Below are 8,014 nucleotides of genomic sequence, written 5' to 3'. Positions count from 1 at the left end.
GTACCTATCCCGTTGCGGTTACCACCTGACGAATGTCAGAGGATTAGTGGGCCGAAACGTCGCCAACCAACAATTAAGAAGAATGAGTTCGCAAATAAAAAAAAAATTAATAAGAACCAATTCTCTTTTGGATATTAAATAAATAATGTATCAACAAAGGATGTAAAAAAAAAAAATAATTGGGTGACATTAGCTAAAATCAAAACCAAATGGTTTAAACACCAATCGAATCCTCTACCGTGTGAATTATCGACCGATAGATATCAAAGATTTAAAATTTAACAACTTGAAGCTATGAAAGAACTTACGAATGCGTAAAAGTAATAGAAATATGGTTGACATCGAAAATGAACGTTTTGGATTTCAACTAAGCGGCATATTTTTATTGCCAGAAGACTCTTTTATCTTTTAAGGAGTTCAGAGTAAATTAGAATATCCGGGCTTAAATCCCCTGCGTGCGTATTTTGAGCAAATGCGCTATGCTTCCAGTAAATGCATTAAATAAAAATGTTCGAAATTAGGGTACCTTTTAAGTAACATATATATATATATATATATATATATATATATATATATATATATATATATATATATTTATATATATATATATATAAATATATATATATATATATATATATAGCATAACTATTTCATTTATTCACATAAATTTACTATACGAAAGTATAGATTTATGCGTAAACTTTAAGTATTTACTTCAAAAGTGCTCAATACGTAGGTAGAGCTAGTTAGTAATTTATAAAATATATATGGCGATTAAGCTACACTGAATATTCTGCGTTTCATCCAACTATAGGATTCGTCAGGCTTAGGCGCATAAGCCTGACGAATCCTATAGTTGGATGAAACGCAGAATATTCAGTGTAGCTTAATCGCCATATATATTTTATAAATTACTATATATATATATATATATATATATATATATATATATATATATATATATATATATATATATATATACTAGTAGGAAGATTAGATGTTACCCGAGATATAATGAAGATCAATGAATTCTCTACGTCGTATTGCAGTGTCATAATATACTGTGAAATTGTGTGCTTTAAATTAAATCTTTCTATTGTATGCTCTAGTTCGCAACCCACTGAGAAGTCCTGAGAGGAGACTTTACAAGCCTTTTAGCAGTAATTTAGTCTATAATACATTGTAGTCTACAGAAAACTTGCTATGCCACAATCCTGTACATTACGAATCGAGTAATTATCTACTCATATGTGAATATTTGGTATTCTACAATTTCGCTCACTTTCATCTGAACCTATTAAATAAAATGACAATCCAAGCAAAAATACGATCAGACCAGACTGACACAAAATCAAAACCTATTCACTTCCCTTTTATAGGATAACATTAATAATTATCCACTGAGTTAGACCCAGCATAGATTATGTAAAATGGGTTCTTCTCGGCATATGTTAATACTTCACCCTCTTTCAATATAAACATGGTTTGTTACAGATAACTTTGCCGTCATGGTTCACAGAAAAAAATTAACTGACTCGGAATTGATATCTATATAACCTTTCTTTATTCTCAACAAAGATATTACCATAAGCTCAATAGGTATTTATGTACTTTTGAATAATCTTGCAACACTGTAACGCACTTATATGTCTCTACTGTTTTCTCTCGACCCAGTAATGTAGCTTAACAACCGAGTTACTTACGACAGAGATGCGACATTCTCTCTACATAGTAACCCGCTAGTATATGACTTTGTTGATTTTTTATTTAAAACATAGTAATTTGTATGATATATTTAGTCACACAGACGCAGTCGATTACAGCGTATGTAGACTATTTTTTATATATACGATTCCTTTACCCATACTGTTATCTCAAGCTCAATACTAGACATATTTTTGACCACATTATTCGTGGATAGAGAGAACGCTGACCACTTTCTGATACTGGCTCACATCCACCTAAACTCTCGACCCAAATTTACGGAGGCATTGCTCAGGATAACAAGATAGATACAAAATTTGAAGACATCAATAATCAAATCAGAGATGTTACATAGAGTTGTATTTTATTTTTCTTGCGGGGGGGTCTACAATATGCAAAATAGGGCAATAAATTGTTCAAATCTTCAATTTAGGCACATGCTTGTACGCAAAAGTTTTATAGAAAACGGCACGCTTGATAGCTCACTTCTACTTGTGTAAATGATATAGTTCACAGGCAGCATGCATTACGTAGTTTTATCAATCATAATTAGATTAAAGTGTATACCAAATAGATTAATGTGTAAAGAAACTAGAAATCATTGTAAGATGTACATAAGAACAAGCAATATCACGCAATGGAAAATATACCGTAATATTCCGAAAAAAAAAGCATTATGTCGCAGAAATTAGGAATTTGTGAAATAATTGCAATATGGCAAACAATGAGTAATCAACAATTCCCCCATTATGAGGTTATTTGCAGGGAAACAGAGAATGCCGACCTTGCTTTGTGTCCGCAGTCAACTCCACTTTAGACCTGCCAAGCTGCTCCCTCCAAAATTTGTCTTTGCATACATACTCCTTTCTATTATTGAATTACTTTGGAATTATCTTGGAGATGAGTAAATTTTATAATTTTTTATTTAATTATTTGGACTATTGTCCTCATCCTCTTGTTGTTCTTTTCACGACATTTAGGCACATTATTCCTCTGGCTTTCGTCAGGTTAATCGCGAAGGAATAGGAATGTCGAATCCTACATTTACATCCACAGCAATTGCTGCCTTAAATAGCTGGTATCATCTCACCAGGGTTTGATCAACTAACCTCTGACCCGTTTTGGGTGGGATCGAAACCGCTACCTCTAGCTTCACGCTCACTTGAAATGGTTGATATTTCGCATCTCTATCCACTGCACTACGGACCTTCAATGGCAATCAATTTTGGATTTTTTTGTCTTATAAATCCAATTGTTCTTCCAATTGTCGATTCCCTACCGATTGTTATATTATAGAATTAGTTTGAAATTATTTTGGAGATGAGTCAATTGTATATATTTTTTATTTTATTATTTGGACTATTATCCCCATCTTCTAGTTGTTGTTTTCCCGACGTTTTGATTGATACTAATAAGCAGAAAAGAGTAAAGAAGGATGGAAAGACCGAGGATTGGGTAGTGGGACAATTGCAACGGGAGCTTAGCGAGGATTATTGCCACTCAAATGTCAGTAGAGACCAATGGCCGGTGCCAGCGAGAAATCAATGGTAAACGGCTGTTGAAATAGCGCAAATTAATTTGCAAATGTTTTTTGAGAAAGGTGACGAGTACTGAAAATCTGGGGTGACATGTTGTCATGCAGCTTCCAGGGATAACCATAGCTTTTTTTAAATGAGAAATATTTGATAAGCCGCATGAAAGCTCTTTGTGAGGCAACAATATTAATTGCCATAAATATTAAACAAAATAGTTTAAAGGCTAAAGCAAACAGTATAGATAATACTGCCTCAGTTATTATTATTACTTTATTATTAATAATAATAATGAAAGTAATATTAATTTATTCATTCAAGTGCTGCTCTGCTTCATACAGACATTCATGTCTATTGCTCTCCATCCATCTTTCTTCCTCAGTATATATGAATTCATTGTTGCTCATAATTTTTTTTTGTTTTGTTGCCTTGGTGTTCAAACCGTCAAGGTATGTTCCTCATTGTCGTCTCTGCTTCTTCTACCCAGAATTTTGTCCATTATTCTTTATTGTTTGTCGAAGAATAGTGCGATGACAATCAGTTGCTACTTGTCTATTAAAGACAACGTGTTCAAAAAGAAAATATAACATAACCAGAATCTAATAGATTGGATATACTTCAGTATATGTATTTATTTCTCATTAAGAACCTTAATTTGACCTGCGGTCTAAATGTTCTAGTCCTTCAAACCATCTTAACTTTACAATTTCGTTGTATAAATGGTCAAATTTATCTCTCTTTACACTATTATATCTAATCTCAAATGTTATATATATTATAATCGTATCTACAGACGTCTATTATTTTTCGTGAGTTTCATGGCGGGGGGGGTTATTAATTCTTTCGCTTTACTCTCGTCTGTAAATACATTCTTACAATTGAGTACCTATGCTCTATCAACCTCTTTGTATTTACTCGAGGAATCTTGTTTGTACTCACTTATTAAGACCCAAAGTCCATTCGATCGTAAGGGTAAATACGTGTCCAATTGACGGATTTAACTAATTTAAGAGAATATATATATATATACAATAAGTTGTTTACATTAGACATGAAAATGAACATTACGATGTCATTCGTGATTAAACTCTGTTTTATTGTGTTCCACGCGCGGGTAGTTCACGGAAAGAAATGTTAAACATGGAAATTTTGCTTAGTTTTAGGCATAGGAGGAAAGAAAAACAAATTTCAATAATTTCTCTAAGTAGACGAGTTTTTGCTTGTGAATCTTTATAAAATTGGGATTGAAGTAATTGAAGCTTAATCAAGAATTGTTATGAAAATAACGATAGATACGATAAAGACAAGCAACTTAAGGCAAATTGAAAAAATGTAATAATAAAAAAGAACATATTAGATTTTGAAGTCGTTTTTTTTTAACTTGTTTAATGCTAGAACAGGGGATCTAAGCAGCACTCCCACCCCCAGATGTGGAAACATCCGATCTTAGCAGTATATGCCTCTTTTGTACGAAGATTATTACGTCAGGAAAGATTTATTATATGGAGTTGTAGAAGGATCTAACCATGTTTTATAATGATCTTGGCAATTCCTTTTGAGTTAGTCTTACATTTTATGACTGTTGTCAAGGACAGGGAAACTTCCTCAGGGATCGAGTAAGTCATTTAATTTTTCGACAAGTGGGGATTAGAATTTGGTGATTAAAATAGTGCTCCTTTGTTTTGAAAACATGAAAGTAACAAACATTTCCCTATCGGCAGCGCCACTTTTGTCCAGTTTAGAGAGAGAAAGAGAGAGAGAGATAGAGAGAGAGAGAGAGAGAGAGAGAATCAGAAACATCCTGTATATTGTTTCCTTCCGAAATAGTTATATATATTGTTGTGTCTTCTGCATGAATGTCGACGAATGCTCTTAAAAACTGACTTTGTAACTCATTTACAGATATAAGGAAATAAGACTGAGTCCAGAACTGATCCATGTGTCACGCCCGTGTCAATATAATGTACTTCATACAATATATTGCTCATCATCAATTATGAAGCTATCAGAGCGATAGAATTTGCTGTTTGGGAATATATTTCCGCATATCCCATAGCTGGAAATGTTTTGATGATAGACGTTATGTTATGTATTAGATTCTGGTTATGTCTATTACATGTCTTTAATAGGCAATTATCTATTGCAGTCAATATGAAAACTTGTTAACAGTTTGTAGTATTACCATCAGTATATCAGTTGGCGATCTCGGAGGCCGAAAACCGTTTTGCATATAACTTTGTAAGTTGGTTATTCTAATATTATTTAAATATATTCTGTTTATCAGGGATTCAAGGAACATAATCACGGGGAAGCAATGCCCATTAACCTAATGTTAAAAACCTTGAAAGAATAAAAGCTACCGCACATAGCAGTGATTTTAGCCCTATGATTTGGATGACGTCCGCATCTGTTGCTTGGCTTGCATCAAGGTTTTGATAAGCTTGCCAATATCCAGGACACATATAATAGCATATCTCAAATTATTTTCAATCTTACAAATTCAGAGTATAAACGACTCTGATAGCAAAAAGGTTGAGTTTGTTGCAAAGTTCTTAACTCCATTGGTGATAATTCGAATTGAAGTAAAGGATCTGTTCCACACTCGCAAAAGAGCTCAACTCTCGTAGATTTATTGATGAAGCATATGAATCTCGCATGTTCCTTATACTTCTTCAACAGCCCCTGGCAGTCCTAAACGTGGTTTTATTTTTAAGAATACCTATTTTGTTAAAAAGCATTGAACTTGTCCTTTCTTTGCTTAATGGTGGCAGCATATGTTGGCGGGTACTAAACATTGCCGTTAAATCTCTGTTGTAATTGTTTGATTTGCTTGGCTATTTTCATAATAGGTGTAAACTAATCAGTCAAGATGAATCCGATAGAGGACACATTCTTTTAAAAACAATTAATTCACAGTTAATTCTTATATGAAAGATTTGAGGATGTCAGCAATCGAGTATCGACACATTGTGTGATGAGGAGGAAATTAGGTTTACTCTTGAATTTGATTTATCTTAATTAAGACAACCGAGTGATCGCTAGATCACAGCGGAAACATACTCATGTTTCAACACAGTTTTGGGCATGAAGTCCAAAAACTACTAATGTGCTTAAAAATTGTCCGTCAACATCAGGTATGTAAGGATGTTAGTGAACCATATTAGATTTTTACATTTATACAAATCATGTTAAATAAACATCACTTACAATAATGAAAGCAGGACTGCGAACGAATTCTCACAAACAATTATTTAAATTATTGAAAAACAAAAATAAATTCGTCATAATGCATTACGGTTATTCGTAAACAAGTAAAACATTATTATTGTGTTACTAGTTACTTTATGTTATCCCATCATCAAAAAAACTATCTATATATCTACAAAAGTGAACGTCCTAGTGTGTCTGTCTGTGTGACTGTGTGTCTGTCTGTGTTTCTGTGTATATTTCCCTACGCAATAACTCTGTTAATCTTAAGTCTACGGACTCGAAATTCGATATACCGGGTACTGAGATTTGGGAAAATATTTGTTATCCTATTTCGGCCAGAAATTTTGCTGTTAAGGGGTCAAATTTCAACAGTTTGCCCTTTGAGAACTCTAACAAACTCCTCCGCCAATTTTGGGTCAAAACACTTGAAACTTTGGATATAGGTTTCTTGAACATCGATCTAACTTAATAACTTGATTTGAGCCCAAAACAATAAACTTTAAGGGGTCATAATAGACGTCAAAGTTTAAAAAAATTGACGTCTGCGGTCTCTTCCAAATTACTCAGACAATTTCTGGTCTAAACACTTGAAATTTTACATAAATCACACTCGGTGATATGGCAAGCTTTTTAATCAGTTTCGGTCGAAAATTTTAGTTACCAATATATAAATGTATGTATGTATGTATGTTTGCAAGTCTGCCTAAAACTTTCGACAGAGGCGACAGATTTTTACAAGATCATTATCGTTTTGAAGTTCGACCTTTCAGACGATAAATATAAAAAAAAATTGGCTAAAACATTTATATCTTCATCTCCACTGGTCACTTTTCTACAGAATAGGTCCTTTTTTCGCCGATATTTGCGAAAGTCATCCTGTCCTTTCGATTGTCTAGCCTTAATTTAAACCTACTTCACTTCCGGTTTGGCGGTGGTCGTAAAAGCAAAGACGTCAGGTTGTCCCATTTCTTTTCGTCTTTGCGGACACGGGTTCGAGCCTGCCTTCCTTCTACAACTTTTTTTTTTTTGCTCAGCATACACCTACAAACACCCGGGCAACGCCGGGCTTAAATGCTAGTATATCTATAAAAGTGAACGTGTCGATGCAAAACCGTCATCACAATTTCTTTTAAGAAATCCAGATCAATACAGGCACAAAAAGAGTCCAGGTCGACCAAAAAAAAAAATAACCTCATCACTGGATCGCCGTATCGGAAGAAGTTTTAAAAAAAAATCCAGTATAAGCTCAAGTCGAGTGAAAAGCCAAACAGCAGCAGAATGTAGTCCTAAAACCATCAGAAGGCATCTGAAAATGACGGGTTTTAATAATGTAAAGCGATTGTAGAAACCACGTCTTCTTGAACAGCACAAAACTAACCGACTTAAATATGCCGCCAAATACCAGACTTGGGATGAAGAGAAGTGGGAAAATGTAATTTACTCTGATGAGAAAAAGTTTAATCTAAATGGTCCAGATGGATTTCAACACTATTGGCATGATAAAAATTTGCCCAAAGTGACTTTTTCAACTTGGCATAGTGGAGGAGGGTCTTTAATGATCTGGGGTG

The 8,014-nt window shown here is 33.8% G+C and overlaps 1 protein-coding gene across 1 annotated transcript in view; it reads left to right on the top strand.

The window, feature by feature from the left end:
- Nucleotides 1–8,014, top strand: part of LOC145284798 (uncharacterized) — a 989,395-nt gene that overhangs the window by 559,178 nt on the left and 422,203 nt on the right. The gene's annotated exons all lie outside the window — the stretch shown is intronic.

This window comes from Euprymna scolopes, chromosome 9 (assembly GCF_053919585.1).
Source record: "Euprymna scolopes isolate OS-2025 chromosome 9, ASM5391958v1, whole genome shotgun sequence".
Taxonomy (NCBI): Eukaryota; Metazoa; Mollusca; class Cephalopoda; order Sepiida; family Sepiolidae; genus Euprymna; species Euprymna scolopes.
This window is presented reverse-complemented; position numbering and strand designations above follow the sequence as displayed.